Raw genomic sequence first — 21,382 nt, 5'->3', positions numbered from 1 at the left:
ATCCAAGACTGTTTTAGTGAGGCAGTGATTAACTTTAACTAACCTTCACCAATTCTCACTTAGAAGAGAGAATTTGAAAATTAGCATCTGACAGGGGTTTGCTGACTCATCACCCTTGAGTACTTGTTGTGAGGCATGGGTGCCAGACTATGACCAGGCAATGGTGACTTTACATTTTAAAAGGAAAAAACTCTAGCATAAGGTAACCCCTTGAAACAGGAAGAACATTTTCCATGGAGGGGAAATTAAGGAAGAGACAGTTGGTTGTATTAGTGAATCTATGTGCCTGAAAAGATGCACATTTCCCTTATTTTAACAGGATTAGGAAAATCTTGCAGTCTGGTAAACATGCACCTTTGGGGCAGGAAGTTTCTGGCATAGCTTGAGCCTCCCCTAGAACTGAGAAGATGATATATGTATATAGTCAGATAGGCAACTGTACTTAAGCCTGGTCTTGAGAGCTTGGCTTTGTATTTAGGCTAGGTACAGGTGCCTGAGGTACAATCCATCTAAGTTATGTGATTTTTCTGTAAGCAGCACAGATTAGATCGGTAGCGAACAAAACACACATTCACTCTTTGTTGGAGGGGGAGACAAATCTTAGACAGGGTTCTGCATTTTTAAATCAGTCTGTGTGCGCTGAACTTCTGTTCTGTTATGAGTGTGGACTAGTTCCCAATAACTTATACCAATAAAAGTGTAATGTCTGTACATGGCCTTAGTCTTTCTAGGTAAAGAGCAGATTGAAGTCCCTTAGCCTGAGCAAAGCAGGCAGAGTAAAGAAGCCGGCAGAAGAAACTACAGGAAACTTCAGTGATGAAAAGAAAAGTAGCTTTTTAACTCATTGAAGCTGGTTAGTGACTATATCCTTGGATTTAAGTGGGGTGGGAAGAGGTAAGAATAGAGGGGTGCAGATTAGGAATGAAGAGCACTGGCAGAGCTGGGAGGGACTGAGGCTTCTGAGTAAAGCGGGGTGGCATGACTTGGGAGTGAGGAACAACAGAATGGGTAGGGGCAGGACACTGCCATATCAGTGCCTCCCGCACAGTCTGCCCCTCCCTGGGTGCAACAGGTGTCCTCTTTTTTGGAACTGGAAATGTGGTAACCTTAGTATCTTAGCATATGATTACTGATTTGTTATGCTGCTGCTTCTTCTTCTTATTTTTTTAATAATAAAGCCTTTTGGTTATCTTTGTACCCACTTAGTGTTAACTGTGATTCCAGATACAGATGTCATAGAGATGGGGCTACTTCTGCCCTTAAAGGAGCAGGCACACCTTAGTGCCCTGTGATGACAGGCTTCTTCATGTTCTGGAAAAATGTATTTGTCTTTTCTAAGCAGATGGCCAGATAATAATGTGATCCTTCTAACTGTAAAAATTCCATCTGCTAAGGGTTGGCAAGGCCTGAGTGAGACAGGTATGGGTGAGGCACCACAGGCCAAGCAGCTACCCTGTGGCACATCTCAGCTGGTTCTCAGTGGTCAATCAGCAAACAGAAGAGAAGGGTTTGGAGCAGCAGGGCAACCCAAAGATGTGTGAGCACCCAGAATTGCTAACACACACACCCAGGTTGCACTTGGAGCCAGGACACATCATCCATGTCACCTCTCAGAATCAGATCAATCAAATAATAAAATGATCTCCAAACACACACAATTCTCTCCAAACACACCCTTGCTTATTAGCTTTTTATTTGACCAATGTTTTTGTCATATCCTAATAGAAGATAACTTCAAGACCTTGTGTTACTACATCCTTTGGGTAGGCATCCAAAAAGGGTAGGTGTTCTACCACACCTTATCCAAGACATCTGAACTTGAATGAGCCTACAGAATTTGGCTAGAATTTTGTAAGAACAGGGAATTGGAAGATTTCTAGTATTTCCTTCCTTTTATTTTCCAGGGTAGAAATACAGTCCTTATCATAGCACACATGCTAAATACAACCATCGTCCTATAAAAAGGAAGTACAAAAACAGGCAAATTAAATACTGGTAAGGGCAGGGGGGTTGGGGGGTCGGGGGTAGGGACAATGAGAAAGAGAGGATCCATGTTATCCCAAGCCTCAGGACAAAAAATGTTTTATAAAAGGAAAGTTTTGAACATTTTATCCACATTTTTATGCCCCTCCCTATTTTGAAATATGTTGGATCCTTTTAAAGTGATAGGAACAGTCTGGTACAGAGCTGAAAAGGAACTGTAATTCACCTTAATACATGGTCATGGATGAACTACAAAATAAAATTAACTGCCTACATAAAATGCAGTCTGGAGTGCTCTAGTGCCTCACTGATTAAGTGCCACAACAAACATCCATAGCTTTTAGAACTGGTATTATCAATGACCTTAGCAAATCTACAAATATCTCCACTGGGGAAACTGGTTAATCAGTTGATTGTATACAGCCTGTATGAGTCATGTTTACATCCTCCATAAGAGAGAAAGACCTCTGTGAGTCTGCTAGATCTGACTGCCTAATAACACTTCGATTAGCTCAAAACTACACCAAGCTTATTGGGGTAACTAACTAGCATCCCTGTCAAAATCAGACTGGCTAATGATAGCATTTATAATGAGACCCAAAAGGGCAATTTATCCTGATTGTGGTTTATTTCCTCCTGACTCATTCTGTCCTTTAGCACAACAACAAACCTTTCCCCCCACCCCCTTCTTATTGTTTTATTTGGCTTGTGTACCCATACACAGTCTAGAAATGATAAGCAAAAGTTGTCATAATTTCTCTCAGGGGAAGCACTGCTGTTCCTCCAACATGTTTTCCCTTTGACCACACATCTTTGAAGTCACTTCCGTAGGGCTACCTTTGCCTGCAAATATTCACTTCTAATAACAGAACTTACTATAGCAAGGCTCCACGTCTCTTTCACCAGCGTGATTTTATTCCAAGGACATATCTGATAGCATTTTTTCCCACCAGCATCTTTAAAATTCTGCAGTGTGCTATAACCTCACAGACTTGAAACTCGTTCCAATATTAACTGCTATATTTAAAACACTAGCAAAAGTCATGAAATTTTTTATGTTGCTTTAAATTTTGAATAGATTTCTGTAAATGTATATGGTTATAAGCCACATTGCATTTAAGAGCCCCATAGAAATGTCTGGAGTTTATAACAGTATATTTTTAATGTCATCAGATTTTAGAGAGATTAATATAGTTTAAATACAAAGCATCCATCTCAAGATGTTCTATAGCATGCAGAACAGTCAAATGCAAGGGCTTGTCAGATGAATTAAAAAAGATTGGAGAGGGCCATAGTGAACTTCATAAAATCTTCAGTTCCCCCCCACCCACCCAATTTTAAGAAGCTCATATGTTATACTATCATATATACAATATTATATTTTGTATATATGCACACATGTAACATAATTTTGTGTCCATCTGCCTCCATATATGTATACATGCACCCACACACACGCTGTTCTGCAAAATGAGGATGATAGCCTTCATTTCTCCAATATATATCTGCCTTTTTTTTAGATTATAAACTCCTCCATCAGAGGAAGCACCTTAGTCTGTATTTTTACAGTCTGAAGTCAAGTAGAGGCCTGTGAGTGGGTTACTGTAATACAAATCAATAACGATAGCAATAATACCATCAAAATAGAGAGCCCCCAGCATGGTCCAAAATAGTTCACATTTTGGCTATTACATTTCATTCTTCCAAGTACCTGAACTGTGAGTTTCTATTTTCAGCATCCATATACTACTTTGTGGGTGTCTAAGCTGGAAGCTACTAGCAAAGCTAGTGCAAGATGCAACAGTTTCTAATGTACTTGCTTATAAGCCAGGTCCTCACCAGTTGGTGCCAGTGGACATCAGGAAGTAGACTGAAAGAACAAGAAGAATATGGCCACTTGAGCTTGGTCCATTGAGATAGGCTGGCATCTCCTCTAAGCACTAAAAAGGAGAAGCAATTCCTTTGGGGCTCCATAAATAAGAACCTCTAAAGGTCAATCTCATATTACCACTATTCAAGTCCTTCTTCACAGGAATTACCAGGAGATATTTTGAAGGATTGCTAAATATGCTCAGGCTATGTCATGGAAGTAGACAAGTGGCAGCTTTTGGTAAACTGCAAAGTATGAGCTACTACTGATAACTTAATAGCACTGAATTATGACCTCTGTTACTATGAGAAGGTAATCTTTGCATACTCCTACAGATATCTTCAACCTGTGCTCTGATATAAAAATTAAATGTGAAGAATCCAAGATGTTAGCAGGTGTGCTATGTGTGACAAAAGCCAGCTTGGGGCACAGCCTCTGTTCAGACTATCCTCCCCAAGGGGGGCCCATTTCTTTCTGAGGCCCTTGCTCACCATGACTTTGATGGAAAAGAAAAAAGGAGAATTGGCCTCTGCAAGAGGCAATACTTCAACTAGCTTAGGTATCTCTCCTGTTAGGCTTTTTCTTGTCCCCAAAGGCCAACTGGCATGATCTTTACAGGGTCCAGATTGGGAGCTCCTCCACCCCATACTCTATTGCTTTAGGCCTCCATATGACCGACCACAACAAGAACCCAAGTATGGTCATAGTATGTGCTGGACACTGGCTCACTAAACTGGCCTGGGAAGATCCTTAGTCTAGAGTCCCTGGCTTCATACTGGGAATTCCTGATAGTCTATCCTCCATGAAAATAAAGAAATGTGAGCAGCTTGGCTGCCTCTTACCTGTGTCCAAGCATGGGTCCTGTAGTCCATCATCCAGGGCCCCTTCTGTTCACTTCCCTCATCTTATATCTGCTCTCTAAGGGTTCTAGCCAGTTAGGGACACCACTCTCTGACCAGCTGCTGCTCATCTTCCCTAAGGAACACTGGTGGGGTAAATTGCAAGAGGGCTCTTGGAAACCCAGAACAGGGGAGTCCCCCTGCTCTATCCCATTGTCAGAGGAACTTTTATCCCTGACTAGGGCTTCCTCCACTGATGGCTGGGTGTCTCTGACTTTTGATTCTGTGCTGTGTGGCATGAACAGCAAGGCCAGTTTTGTGGTGCTCAGTACTCCGACTGAATTGGCAGCTCCTGGGGAGGACTTATACCACCACACGGGTAAGGGTGGGCCTCCCTTCTTCTACCCCCCCTCACTATTACATATCCCCTTCTTAAGCTGCAAGTACCCCTGTCTCTTTCACTTGGGGGGGGGGGTGCCCCGTGTGAGCAGACACCTTTGTAACTCCTTGGATTTCCTAGGGTACTGTCCAGCGCATGTTGGTAGGGAAGGAAGTCCTCTACTACATTCTTCCTTCCTGGCCAGTACTCTATTTTAAAATGGTATGACTGCAATGCTAATGCCCATCTTATAATCTGTGCATTAATGGATTTGCTGGACTGTAGTCACTTGAGAGGTGTGTGGTCAGTAATGAGCATGAATTCAAGGCTTAATAGTATCAAAAGTGTTCCATGCCTCACTTGATGTCTAAACACTCAAGTCCCATGGTGGCATAACAGGTTTCATGGTCCAGGAGTCTTTGAATCGTATATGCCACTGGTCTATTTTCACCATCAACACACTGTGTTGGCACAGTCCCTAGAGCAGTTCCTGAGGTATCATTTTCCAGGATGAATGGCTTACTGAAATCGGGTGTAAAGAGCATAGGCTCTCTGCACAGTGATTTCTTGTTGTTTTTGAAGGCCCCTTGAGCCCCTTGTGTCCATCTTTTTGCCCTCATATGTCTTTTATTAAATCAAGGAGTGGAGATACCACCTTGGAAAAATGGGGGATAAATTTCCAGTAACAGTTGGCCAGGCCCACAAAAGACCAGACCTGTTTTTTGGTTCTCATAAAAACACGAGGGCAAATAGACTAAATCACAATGTAAGATTTTAATAGTTATATAGAATAGTTATAAAGAAAAATAAAATACACATTGTCATATTTAAAGCCTCCTCCAAACACAATAAATATTTTACTCTCAATCCTCATTTTTTTTTTCAGACCATATTTTAAATAAATACATATACATGTCTCCTTTTGGATTTGTATCAAGAATTTTACACTTGATTTGTCTAGACCTACAAAGTCTAGACAAATGACTGACCACAATATGACAGGATCGATGTTTATATAAACAATACCTGGTAGGAAGATTTCAAAGTAGATCTGGGTAATAGCAATCTGCCTTAGCCTCATCTGTTCTCATGAAACCGTAACCATTGTTTTTCTCATGGAGTAACTTGTTACCCCACCCGCATGAACAAAATGGAACCAGTGACAACAGTATAAATGTCCCAAAACCTGTTTATTAAACATGCAGATTGCTTGAAAGAGTATTTATGATTATTTGAACCAAAATATTATTTAACTAAAACCATGAACAAAACGTAAACTTTGTTTAGAGTTTCAAAATGTGAATGAAAAAATTGCTAAGTCTGTGGTTCACACTGTTTTCAAACTAACGATTACTTCCAAAAACATTTCCTGTTTTAATTAAATATTGCATTCTTCACAAACCAGAAGTGATGTATTGTACTGTGCACAAGCAAATTGCTTAATCTCTTTGCATTGTTTCCAGGTTTTGCAGTCATCTGTCCTTGGCCAAAAAGCACAACGTCCACTCATGCTTGCACAAGGTTCTACTGGGGTGCATTGTGGCAATTCATAATATAGGACAGTCATACCAGACTTGATGGACCTAGACAGATTATGTGTATCCATCATTCTTCATTTTATTTGTCCATCAATCAACTTCTCCAAGCTCCCGCAAAAAAAAGCACCATCTTCTTAAACATGACCTTTGCTTCCAGGTTGTGTTGTGGCCTAGCCAAATGATGAGGCGGGCAATGGAAGCTACATCCAGCATATTGAAAAATAGCGTCATTGGCCACCTGTTGATTTTCTGTCTGCAGGTGGTCATATGGACTAAGTCTTCAAGGTTATCCACCCCACCTTTGTTTTTATTGTAGTCATGGATGATGTCTGGCTGTCTTTGCTCTCCACTTACTGACAGGTCACGGTGCAAGCGTGACATCAACAGCATAACTTTGGACTTCTTTGGAACGAAGGAAACTAGGGTAAGTTCCCCATCAAAAGTTTCCCTTCTTCAATTTGTTTGCATTTCATTTGGGATATTGGCTTTGTTTTTCCAAATCATACCCACGTAGGTCAAGTCCTGCTGTAGCAGCCTTTCTACTAGGTCAGTACTTGTGAAGAAATTGTCACCCACAATATTCCTTGCCATCTGGTACCAGGGATGAACCCATTTTTCAACAACCTGGTTACCAAGATTACCTTGGCATGAAGCTTTTGTTTGCTTGCCCACAGCACCACCAAATCACAGCACCATCAAATTTGCAACCCATATTTGGCAGGCTTGCTGAGCATATATTGTCTGAATGAGAAGTAACCCCTGAATGCAATGAGCTGCTCATTAACCATCAGGTGTGTTCCTGGAATATACCATTTTCTGAACTGCTCCACAAATTGGGTCCAAATATCTGTCCACAGCTCTACTTTCCCCACATGTCAGTTTTTGTTGTCAAATCTCAGGTAGTTGGTGATTTGACAGAATTGTTTTAAGCTCATGGTGGTATGAAAGCAAGGACACCCGATACATTGCTTCCCCAACTCCTCCAGTACCTCATTACTACTGTGGTATGACCACTCAGCAGTATGAGTCCAATGTAGGCTTTCAGCACTGTTTCTTCCAACTTTTTCCACTCCTTTCTATTTTCAGGATGGCTATCATTGCACTCCTTGAATTTTCTTTCTGCCTCTCTGTTTGTTTCTCTTATGATAACAATCAGGATATCTTGTGAGAGAAAGGGGTGGAACACTTCTACCACTGTGCCTTTATTACTTTCTCTTGTTGGCCCAGCGCTTTCATGGACTATGTCCTTGGCTATTCTCTGATGTATTAGCTGTGGACTTTTTTTCCCCACACTCTGCCATTTCTTCTTCTAAAGGTATCATCATCTGCAATTTTTTGCCTTGGGGTGATGACAGTGGTTCTGCTCCACATCCTGCTGTAGCTCTCCTCAGTCTTCCATAGTGACCCTGAGCTGGTCCTCTTCCCTTTCCCACTGGAAGTGTTGGCATCACTTCTGCTTGTGGCACCAACTCATCCTCATCTGAGTTGGATGAAGCTTCCATAGACACATGGTCTTCTTGCTCTGAACAATCTCCCATGTCTGGAACAATGTCAGCATCCTCACTGCCTTGGGATAAGGTTTCATCAGTGGATGTGTTGTTGTCATCCCCGGTTACCTGTGCAAGACAGGCTTCAGCACTAAATATGTGCTTCCTTCTCATCCTGGACTGCAGAAAAAAAAAAATGATTACTGATGAATGCATATAAGTAACAATTAAAGACAAGCCTGTCCACCTATGCTGTCACAGAAGCAATTCCACCCTGCCCTATGGTAACGCAGGTAGAACCCTCTCCTACTGGGCACAGAAATGAGAGACCAGCATCCACCCTTTGTAGGCAAACCAAATGTGGGTGGATTCTGTTTGGAAACCACACATGCAGGGGCTTATTGAGAGCAGGTAAAAAGGGCACCGGGGGTGTCAAGCCCTTACCTTTGAAGGGGACTTCATAGTGTATGTTGTATTGTAGTATGATGTTTCTCTTTCTTCTCTGCTGTCCCTCTGTTCCTTGTCCTCACTGCCAACAAAGGCAGGGCAAACTAGCTTGTATGTTATGAAAGGGGTAGGTGAGGTGGACTTTTGCCATGAGAAAAGAGGGCAGAGGTGGATTTGGGTGTGACAAAGGGTTTTTTGTTTGTTTTTGTTTGTTTGTTTGTTTGTTTTTAGGAAAGGGCAGGGTGTTTTGATAACCTTTCAGCCTACAAACAAAGTGGTTAGCAAAACGGATTACCACATCTTCTGCGAAAGCAGAGTGGAAGATGGCCATCCATTAGTTACCATGGATACCTGAAGTGGACATGAATGAAGTGTGAATGAATGTTGACCTTTCAGATGCATCCACCCAAAGTAGCCAAGCCGGTCTAGGCCTGTCATTTATACTGAAATTGCATTGGGGTAACAAGTTACCACAATGTGTTAGCATGGGCCTGTGGTAAGTTGTTACCCTATATGGAAAAACACATTTATGCCTGGGGTAATATGTTACTCTGGACAGCTTTTCATCCACAGAGAGCAAACCATTCATGTAAGTTGGCTGTTCTTTGGGGATATTTGCACTGTGGTGCCAGTGACAATGTCCTAAAAAGCAAATTATTTAGAATTAATTAACCTTAAGATACTGCACAAAATATGTGTCTGGGGTAGGAAATTACCCCTTGGGAACATATGAAGGTTAAATACTGCTCTTAGGTTATGAAAAAGTGCAAGAAGGAGTACTCAAGGAGCTGGCAAGCATCATAGCCTAGCCTCTAGCGCGGATCTTTGAAAACTCTTGGCGCTCTGGTGTAGTGCCCAAAGACTGGAAGAAGGCCAATGTGGTGCCTATCTTCAAGAAAGGGAGGAAAGTGGATCCGGTTAACTATAGGCCCATCAGCCTGACTTCTATCCCGGGGAAGATCTTAGAAAAGTTTATTAAGGAGGCCATCCTTAATGGACTGGCCGACGCCAACATCTTAAGGGATAGCCAGCATGGGTTTGTTGTGGGTAGGTCTTGCTTGACCAATCTCATTTCCTTCTACGACCAGGTGACCTATCACCTGGACAAGGGAGATGAGATTGATGTCATATATCTTGACTTCAAAAAAGCCTTCGATCTGGTGTCCCATGATCGTCTCTTGGAGAAACTGGCCAATTGTCGCCTTGGGTCCCCCACGATCCACTGGCTGGAAAATTGGCTCCAGGGTCGGACCCAGAGGGTAGTAATTGATGGAAGTCACTCATCGTGGTGTCCTGTGACCAGTGGGGTCCCCCAGGGCTCTGTCCTTGGACCCATACTGTTCAACATCTTCATTAATGATGTGGACACTGGAGTCAGAAGCGGACTGGCCAAGTTCGCTGATGACACCAAACTTTGGGGCAAAGCATCCACACCAGAAGACAGGCGGATGATCCAGGCTGACCTGGACAGGCTCAGCAAGTGGGCGGACGAGAATCTGATGGTGTTCAACGCCGATAAATGCAAGGTTCTCCACCTTGGGAAAAAAAACCCGCAGCATCCTTATAGGCTCGGCAGTGCTATGTTGGTTAGCACTATGGAAGAAAGAGACTTGGGGGTCATCATTGACCACAAGATGAACATGAGCCTGCAATGCGATGCTGAGGCTAGTAAAGCGACCAAAACGCTGGCTTGCATCCATAGATGCTTCTCAAGCAAATCCCGGGACGTCATTCTCCCCCTGTACTCGGCCTTAGTGAGGCCGCAACTGGAGTACTGCGTCCAGTTTTGGGCTCCATAATTCAAAAAGGATGTGGAGAAGCTTGAGAGAGTCCAGAGAAGAGCCACGCGCATGATCAGAGGTCAGGGAAGCAGACCCTACGATGACAGGCTGAGAGCCCTGGGGCTCTTTAGCCTGGAAAAGCGCAGGCTCAGGGGTGATCCAATGGCCACCTACAAGTTTATCAGGGGTGACCACCAGTATCTGGGGGAACGTTTGTTCACCAAAGCGCCCCAAGGGATGACGAGGTCGAATGGTCACAAACTACTACAAGATCGTTTCAGGCTGGACATAAGGAAGAATTTCTTTACTGTCCGAGCCCCCAAGGTCTGGAATAGCCTGCCACCGGAGGTTGTTCAAGCGCCTTCATTGAACACCTTCAAGATGAAACTGGATGCTTATCTTGCTGGGATCCTATGACCCCAGCTGACGTCCTGCCCTTTGTGCGGGGGGCTGGATTCGATGATCTTCCGAGGTCCCTTCCAGCCCTAATGTCTATGAAATCTATGAAGAACTCAGTTATTAATACTGGGACTTTTATCAGGGTATTTCAACCCTTTTCTAAGAACAAAAACAGTAACCAATGGTATCATTTTGGGCTTTCAACTCAGAATTTGATCATTTGTCTTGTCTGGAATTACTTCTTTAAATAATAGAATCATAGAAAATTAGGGTTGGAAAGTACCTCAGGAGGCCATCAAGTCCAACCCCCTGCTCAAAGCAGAAATATTCCCAACTAGATCATTCCAACCAGAGCAATGTCAAGCCAGGCCTTAAAAACCTCCAAGGATGGGGATTCCATGACCTCTCTAGGTAACTTGTTCCAGTGCTTCACTACCCTTGTAGTTAGAGAGTTTTTCATAATATCCAACCTAAACCTTCTTTGCTGCACCTTGAGACCATTGCTCCTTTGTGTCACCTACCACCACTAAGAGCAGTCTAGCTCCATCCTTTTTGGAACCACCCTTCAGGTAGCTAAAGGCTGCTACCAAATTTCCTCTCAGTCTTCTCTTCTGCAGACTAAATAAACTTACTTCCTTCAACCTCTCCTCATAAGTCATGTGCCTCTGCCCTCATACCATTTTCATTTCTCTCCACTGGACTCTCAACTTGTCCACATCCTTTCTATAGTGTGTGTGTGTGTGTGTGTGTGTGTGTGTGTGTGTGTGTGTGTGTGTGTGTGTGTGTGTGTGGGGGGGGCGCAAAACTGGACACCATGCTGTAGATGTGGCCTCACCAGTACAGAATAATTGGAATCATCCAATTATGATGATTACTGACCTGCTGACAATGCTCCTACTACTGCAGCCCAGTATGTTGTTAGCCTTCTTGGTTACAAGGGGCTTTAAACTAAACCTGCCTGGGGTTGGAAGGATTATTGCCACTGCAAGCCCACTGGGCAACCCTTGTAAATCCAGCAAGCTAAGGCACTTAAGAGAACCCACCCCTACCCTAGTCCCGGAATGATCTGTAGGGAAGGCAGGGGCCCCCAATGGGACACTTACCTACCTGTACACCAATGCCAGGAGCTCGGGAATAAACAGGAGGAACTGGTCCTCCTGGTAAACAAAAATGACTACAACCTCATAGGGATAACGGAGACCTGGTGGGACTCCACCTATGACTGGGCTACAGGTGTAGCTGGCTATACCCTGTACATGCAAGGTCATGCAGATGGAGAGCTACACCCCCACCCCTTTTATGTCAAAGATAGCCACGTGTCCCTCCAAATTGACATCGGCACCCAAGAAGGATGACTGGAGTCTCTCTGGGTTAAAATACATGGGGAATGTGGCACAGGGGACATCATGGTAGGAGTCTACTACAGACCTCCTAACCAGAAACAAGAACTAGACCAGGAATTCACCAGGGAACTGGCTGAGGCTGCACATTCTCAGTGCATGGTTATCATGGAAAACTTTACCCAGACACCTCATAGGAAGAGCACTTAGCCAAATCTGATTGGTCATAAAGCTTCCTCATGTGCATGGATGAGCCTTACCTGACTCAAGAAGTCTATGGGCCGATGAGAGGTAAATTGTTACCAGACCTGGTACTGGCCAAAGGGGATGACATAGTCAGTGACCTAAGAATCAGTGGAAAGCTGGGTGATAGTGACCATGAGCTGATCACCTTTATTATCCATGAATTTCCCTTAATGAACCCATGCTGACTGTTCCTAATCACCTTCTTCTCCTCCAAGTGCTTAGAAATGGATTCCTTGAGGACCTACTCCATGATTTTTTCTGGAGACGAAGGTGAAGTTGACTGATCTGTAGTTCCCTGGATTCTCCTTCTTCCCTTTCTTAAAGATGTGCACTATGTTTATCCTTTTCCATTGTCTGGAACCTCCCCTGATTACCATTATCTTTCAAACATAATGGCCAGCAGCCCTGCAATCACATCAGCCAATTCCCACAGCACCCTCGGATGTATTGTATCTGGCCCCATGGACTTCTACATGTTCAGCTTTTATAAATAGTCCACCACTGAGGGCTGCTCACCTTCTCCCCAAACTATGCTGCCTAGTACAGTAGTCTGGAAGCTGACCTTGCTCGTGAAGACTGAGGTGAAAAACATTGAGTAGTTTAGTTCAGCCTTTTCCTCATCATTTGTCACTAGGTTGCCTCCCCCATTCAGTAAGGGACCCACACTTTCCCTGACCTTCCTTTTGGAATAATAATTTACCTCAGTGGAAATAACTTACCTTATATCAGATCAAGTTATTAAAACAGAACAAAAACAAAATAAAACACTTTACAGATTTGAATTTTGTGGTGATTGCATGAAGGAGAAAAATGCTTATGCACATGTAGACCTAGATTCTGCGTACTATAAATAGGCATCAGTAATCCATGAGCAGAGCTGACCTGCTATATAGGAAGTTCAGGAAAAGATAGTCCTACATTGAGAGAGTGCAAGGCTTCAATAAATGGAACTGTAAAATATCCTCCCTCCTCCCAGGTCTCTGGTGCATTACTGGGGGGTCTTGAAAAATGGGTGGGAACTGAACTATATATTTTTTCCCTTACTTTGAGGCAGTGTTAGTGAACAGGGATTTGCAGAAGAATCAGTCCATGCGCTCTCCCAAGTACCAAAATTGCAAATGTCTTTGTCCGTTGGCAAAGATATGCATGCATACAGAGAAAAGATGTCCTCTCTTTTCATACCCATGTAATATCTATTGACTATAATTTTTCATTTCAGATTTTCTTTCTTCCTCCTTCACCCCCACACACTCTTTTCTACCTTTTCTTATTTGTGCAACACAAGGCCATAGAACCCTGATGACTTCATTTATTTGAGTCACACATTAATTATGTTTGCCTTGTCCTCTCAATTACTCCAACATACAAATGGTGTGCAATCTTTACACACTGTTTAGAATTTCTTAGTTCTGGACATGAGGCTTTCAGGTGCTTGCTTTTTATTTTCTCTTTTCTTCATGCAAAAATTAGCTTTGCTTAAAAAAAAAAAAATCCAACCCAAAAACCACAATGAGATAAGGATTAGTATTGTAGCTTTCAAATCAATGATGTAGACCCATACAGATAATTACAAAACTTACAAAACTCTCATCTTTATGAATGAAAGGTACTTTTAAATGCAAATTATTATTAATTACTTTTCTATAACAATATACCAATGTATTAGGTGTATAAAATACACTAATCTGCATCTGACAAGCCTGACTCAGGATCCCAGACCTTGGACTAGGACAGAGAGCATGTAGTGAGCATGTGTTGATGCTTACTGAGCATGTGCAGGAAGATGCCTTAATTTGACTATCATTGGAAGTGTAAATGTTTGGGGTAGAGGGCAGAGGCTGACAGTGACAAATGGTATTAGATAGGATTGTCTGAATCAGTTGGTAACATGCCCATTCACTACTACTCTTGCAGACTGGTTAGTTTCTAAAATGTGAGGAACTGAGACACTATAACACTGAGCATCTTAATTCCTGACCTTTAGGTCCCTGATGCCTTGGCATCCTACAAAATACATAGAGTGTCTGCATTAGGGTGGATTTCCAGCAGCCAGCATGCTAAGCAGGGCCTATATGAAACGTTGAGGAAAATTTATCTAAAATTTTTCTTCTCTCTGGAACATAGGCACCTCCGACCATGTGTGATCCACATCTCTGAACCTCTCTCAAGGATGTCTTAACCTTTTCTTTCCTGGATAGAGGAGAGATCGTTCTTTTCATTTAGAAAGTCATCAGGAGAAGGTGGTGTTTTTGTACAAAATAACCTAGTAGTTAGTGCAGTATCTCAGGAGAACCTAGGTATATTTTCTTCCATAGGCAGTGAAAGGCTGGGGCTAATGGGTCGTAGCCTCCCCAAACTAATTTTGCAGTAGTCTGAGACAGTTAGGCAAGTGCAGCCCACACCACCCACTCCCCCCAAATAATATTTTCTCTTGCCACTTATGTTTTCTTCCCCTGCATATGAAGAGTCAAGTCCACATTTCCCACTCCCCTAAATAGTGTCCTGTCCAGCAGGCTTTAGCCTGTTCTGGGCTCTACCTCTCCTGTTGAAGCTGCTCAAAGGTACATTAAAGAAATTAATGCTCATTGGGACAGAAAGGGCATGTCCAGATGAGTGTGCACATTTGTTTCCCTGGGGACAAGTAGCATCAGCATCCTTTGTGCCATTGTTACTTGTTCCTGGGAAATGCCAATGCCTCGCATTCTCTAGCATGTAGCAGCTTACCTTGTGAGGTAGGGGAGGCTGGGGCCAGCAACTGTGCTTTGACTAGCCAGGCTCCAGTTTTGGGTGGTGCATATTGCTGCCACATGTGTTACCCCACTTTTTTTCAGCATGGGGTTTTCTCAGCCCAGGATCTCCAGGGTAGCAGGAAACGTCTCCAGGTGTGGTGCCACAGGCAGGCTTGAGGTGTCATATGCCACCTGTCTGCACTCATGTGGATGCAGTCAAAGAAGGCAAGCTTTAGAACTCTCTAGCCTAGTTCTTAGGGCACTGTTGGAGGGGAGGAACACTTGGATTTGAGTCCCAGTTCGAAGGACTGATCGATATAGATATAGATCCAATGAGTGTTTTATCCAATGTGTGCTTTATGTAAAATACATAATTAGTCCTTTGAATAAACTAGTTCTATGTGCTTGTTGTGGATTTTATGAAAAAGGATGAGCAAGCAAATGTGGACTTAAGATAGTCCTAAGCAAATTAAAGACAGAACAATGTGATAATTAAATTAAAGCCACAATTAAGATGAAATAAATAGATTCAAATTATTCAATCACCAAATTAGTGCAACAGGTAATCAAATTGTATTTAAGAGGCTGACACTACAAGGAATTGCTTTGGATTAGTCTATTTGTCTTGGAAAAAATAAGGAGGAAATTATTTCTTATCTCAACCCCAGGCAATGTTGTTAGGCAATACAGTGTGTTGACCTAGCTCATAGGCATGAAGGACTTGGGAAATCAAAAATACAGTGTCTGTAGAACTGAAGTGTCTATTCAGGACATAGCCCCTCCACAGGCTAAACTGCCCAAGCAAGAAATGTTTGTATTTTGGCTCAGCATAAAGAACTAAAGCAGCATAAATCCCAGTTTAATATTCCTTCCTTAAATCTCATCATAACATATTATCATGATTGTTTTAATTTTCACTCCCATTCAGACAAAAACTCAGTATATTCTCTCAGATTTAACCTAAAAATAATCACTAAATCATATGAGGTTGCAGTTTTTGAAAAACAATATTTTTTACCTGGAAGAACTGTTGCCCTGTGCGGTCAGGCCAACTCTCAGGATCTCAATATTGCATTGTTAGATAGGAGGGTGTGACACAATTGCACATATACAGACACACAAATCAATTAGATGTGCGTGTGCACACACACACACACACACTACCAGCTCAGGCACATACACATCCAAACCAGCCTAGGCACATGCATACTTATCACCAATTCAAGCATATACACTATCCACCCCAAAAGTTAGACACAGATCACTAATGTGTATATCATGCACACACTGACATATACATACACACACACACTCACCAGTTCACACACATACAACCCACCTACACATACACACAGGTAAGTTCCTAACTTGGATGGTACAGTGTGTGTGTGTGTGTCTGTGTGTGCTTGGAGTACCTGGGATACTTGGGGGAAGGTTCAGGTGAGAGAGAGAGAGTTAAAGAGTAGGGAGTAATATTTGCCAGAACCAAGATTAGAACCAGTGGGCTACAGAGAATCTAGCTGAGGAACTGAGGCTTGGGTTTACTTCAGGTAGACTGGGGCTAGAAACTGAGGCAGACAGCTGAGATATTGAGGTGGGGGAAAGATAAGTGGTGGCAAGGAGGAGACAGCCAGGAAAGAAACTGAGGCAGAAACCTGGTTGCTCAGGGGAAAAGGCAAAGGCAGTGGGGATAAGACAGTGGCAAAGAAACAGGGGGTTTGGAGGCAGAGAGGAGCTCAGGACAGGTGTTGGAGGTGGCAGTGAGCCAGAAGCAGGAGAGGGAGAAATGAGAAGTTAGAGGGGTGAGGAGCAGAGATTGGAGCAGGGCCAAACCATAATAAAGCAAAACCCAACTTAGGGGTCCAAATAACAGTTTTATTAAACAGACAACACACTACACAGCCCCATGAAGTTATTGCTTCACACACAGACAAGCACTCACACTGACAGCAGGAGAAAGAGACTCAGTGGAAGGGTTGGAGTCCAGGTAGAGGAGAGAAGCAGAGTCCAAGTCCTTGGTTGAAGAGGGGGTGGGAGGTGATAGCTACCTGTCCAGGCTGAAAACAGGTCCTTGTCCAGTAGGTGTTGTCCAGAGGGGGAGTTGCCAGCAGGACCTCTGGGTGGATAGGTGGTGTGGCATGGTGCTGGTCCAGATGGAGAGGGTGTCCCACTGGGTCTGTCTTCACTGCCCCTTTTTATAGGGGCAGACCTTGTGTTACCCTAGTGACAGGAGGAATGCCCAGGCAAGGGTCAGCCCCTGGTGTACTGAGCATGTGTGCTCCATGCAGGGATGTGCAATTTTGCATGTCTGTAATGGTGGGGTACAATGGTGAGAGTTGCTGGTTCTGCAGGGTCTTTTGTCTTTCAAATGCTGGGTTCTTGTCTCTGTTCCTGGTTCCTGATCCGTGGTTCCTGGATGAATCCATGCGAGGTGATGGCCTGGTAGTTACAGGCCATTCAGTAGAGGCCTGCTACCATTGAATTTCAGTCATTCCCAATCACTCTCATTCATCCAGGAACCAATTTACATGGGAGGGGTACATGAATCATACAGTTGCAAAACAGGGGATGCCTGGGCAGAGGACACAAGATGGAGGCTTGACATACAAAATGGAAACTTGACATGACTCACGCTAACTTACATATATAGGCCTAAAACAGTAATCACACAATATAAAAGCAGTACAAACATAATAATTATCACTTATAAAACAGTGATTATCAATATCAAAATAGCAGGGAACTTATTTGCAAAGAGGGGAGAGAAATAAAACTTATTACCTAAAATAAAATGTTAAAGCTTATCTTACATCTTAGCTTACTTATACTTATCTATAGGGAATAGAGAGAGAGAGAAAAAGTCAGAAATGGTTGGGGAAGGGGAGGGAATGCATTTAAAAAAAAAAATATATATATATATATAAAAGAAAAGCTGGGGGTTTTGCTACATATTCTACTGACTAATTTAATAGTATTTTATTAAATGCCAAAATATCAAAGGAGCTGCCATCAGACACAGGCATTAACAAAAATTAGAGTGGAAAATGCCCCTTCATGAGGACCAAAGAGGGGAAAAGAATAGTTTAATACAATTGTTTGAGATCTTTCATTCACACACTGGTTGGCATTATCTGAAACCTGGTGATTTGGAAATAATGATGCCTGTAAGACTTGTCTCTAATCACTTCACAGATGCGACAGGCTGGTCTAGCCAATGACTCAACTCATTCACTACTTCTTGCTCTAGAGGGTCTGTCCCTATAGCATAGAGGAAAGACACAAAGCTACACTGGTTCTGATGGCATGAGAACAGCTTGTCTTTTGCTTGGTTTTTGCTTTTATAGGAAGTGGTTCCCATTTACTCTGCTTCAGAGAATCACCATTAATGGTCGCATAGCCAGAAAGTTTAATCCAAATACTCTGGTCATTGTAGTCCAGTCCTCTCACAGTAAATTATCTTATATCATGGTGAGAGTTCCATCACCCAAATTACTCTTTGTTTTCTGCAAAGTCAGGAAGGGTGACCAGAGTTCAGCTACTGTCCCAGAGATAATTGTGAGGTGTTTCCTGGGAAAACTGGTCTCAACCTTCTAACTGAGGTAATGAACATAAAGGCTGACAATCAGCAAAAATAACCCTTATAAAAATAACTAATGATCTAATTAACACATTCTCTCTGTGTATGCATTCTTCTTGTAGTGGTTACTTTAGTGTTATCAGCATTTAAAAAAAATATATTTTGGATGTTTTTACCGAAAAACAACAACAAGGATCTTGTTTGAGCTTATTACTTATTCTAAAGGCTTTGAACCCCAAGAAACAAGCTGATTTTACAATATATTTGAGTAAACTCTACCCATAATTAAAAGTATTTTGGGGGACCATTTGCAACAGTTCTCTCTCAAGATTTTCCTTCTCTTTTTTTAGGAGATATGTTCTAACCAAGCTACCAGATGCACAAAGTACTAGTTGGAAGTCTGTATAAGCTACAGTATGCAAGAAATCAGACTAGAAGTTTATAATGGTCCCTTCTTGCCTTAAAATGCTTGAAATAAGTCTCTGGTAGCATTATTCTGAAGTTAAGGCTTTAATCCACTAACACTCCCATTGAAGTCTGTCCAGGTGAATTGTCTGAGTAAAGATTTCCATTATGGTGATAGATTCATAGAGTTTAAGGCTAGAAGGGACCATTAGATCATGTTGTCTAACCTTCTGTACATCACAGACCATTACATTTCCCCCAGTTGTCCCTCTAACGAACCCATAAGTTGTGATTGGATAAAGAATGCCTTCCAGAAAGGCATCCAATCTTGATTTGAAGGCAATGAGACTCAAGAAAATGCACATCTTTTCCTGGAGCTTGTTTGAACAATTCATCATTCCAGTTGAATGTCTGCCTTCAGATTCTAGCTGTTGGCTCTTGTTATTCCTTTTTTTGCAAGTTTGAAGAGATTTGTACTACCTTATATTCTCTCCTTGAGAAGGTATGTATATTTCCATAACCAGACTGCCTCTCAGTCTTCTATTTGAGAAGCTAATCAGATTGAGCACCTTGTCTCACTGTATACCACTATTTCATTTTGGCTCTTTTCTATAGCTTCTTTTGTTTCTTAACTTGTCTTTACAATGTAGACACCAGAATGGTATGCAGTATTCCTAAATGGGTCTAAAAATTTTCACCTACAGAGGTTAAAAAAAAAAAATCACCTTCTACTGCTACTCCACTGTTTGTATCTTCAGATGTCTCATTAGCATTTTTCACCACAGGGCTGTGGTAAGTTACATTTAGTTGCTCATTAACTGTGACTCATATTCTTTTCAGTGTAGCAGCTTTCTAGCATACATTCTCTATTCTGCAGATATGGTCTGCATGCCTTGTTCCTAAATGTACAGTTTTATATTTGGCTATGTAATAGGGAATTTTTTTTTAATGCATGCTCATTATTCACCATTCCACCAAACTTTGTGTCCTTTGGGCCCAGTGCCTGGGTCAAAACTGAAGTGGCAAGTTTGAATTAGTTATTACGAATGTGAATGTGAACACACACGTGCACATGCAGCTGCAGGCAGCAGTCCCTTTTTATTTTTTTTTGCTTCCCACCATCTCCTACAGCCCAAGCTTGCATCCAGGGCAATTGCCCCTATTACCCCCTTTCCAGTTATACCACTGTTTCAGTAAGATCCTATTTCACTTGACATGCCCAAATGGGATTTACCCATATGCTTTTGGCACACGCATACAACTTGTACTTCTATTCTAGATGCAGTATGTGTGCACAAGAATCCACATATCTACTGATCATTCTCAGTAGAGATTAGCTCTGTCTGGGAAGTTTTGGAGTGCTATACACGTATCCAATTGATTGTGTACGTCCTAAAATTCTAGCTAGATAATGTAGCACTTAGAAAGCGGGTTTTTAAACCTAGTGCTCTGAAAATTGACACAACACTCGGTTGATGAAAAGCAGAAGGTCTTGTTTTAATAACTACCAACAAGCTACAAAGACTCTTTCCCAATACAAAACAAGCTATTAATCCTTAGTATTATCTTAGCTGCACAGAGATCTTTACCCAATGCAGGCAGGAAGCAGTTCTTGTACAGCCCCAAAGTGAGACTCCCTTGCTTGTTGGCTGGGAGGCAGGATGGCTTCTTGGACTGCACACACCTTGCTAGCAAATATGCTTAGTTCTTATATTGTTTAATTATATAGCTTCAAAGCATTTTTCCTTGATGGTTGGAGGATTAGAGTCTGAACAAACAGGGTGGAAAAAGCTGATCATCATATCACAACTGTTAATTGCCTGGCTCCTGTTCCGGATTTGTCTAGGTGTAAAGACTGTGTTTTTCTGCAGTCCCTTTAATTATATGTCTATTTACAGGCGATAGCCCTTGAGTGGTCAGATAGGATGTTCAGGTATCACCAAACCTGTTCCGGGGTATTTGTTTATCAATGGGGCACATTTGCAGTAGCTTGTATGGGTGATGGCCTGTTTACCAAACTCCAGACAAAGATTTAATGGTTCAGACATTTTAACACCTTGTACACTGGATGCTTGTTGTGAGATATGTGAGCAGGGTGTGTTTGTCACATGCAGGGTATCTTTCCTGTATCTTTTACAAGTTTCTCTTGAAATGCATATTTAATTTGTTGTTTTATTTCTCTGCTAGATCCATTGAAATGCATATGTAGTTGACTTGCCTTCACTGGCTCAGCCTTTCCTTTGGCTCTCTTAGCTTGGAAATACAGTTGTGATGAACGTGCCAGGATTCTGCCAATACTTTTAATCATCACATCTCAGGTCTGGTAGAAGGTTGAGGACTGTTATTATGACTGTTACTATCT

The sequence above is a fragment of the Alligator mississippiensis genome, chromosome 5 (assembly GCF_030867095.1).
Source record: "Alligator mississippiensis isolate rAllMis1 chromosome 5, rAllMis1, whole genome shotgun sequence".
NCBI classification, from domain to species: Eukaryota; Metazoa; Chordata; order Crocodylia; family Alligatoridae; genus Alligator; species Alligator mississippiensis.
Note: the sequence above shows the minus strand (reverse complement) of the source record.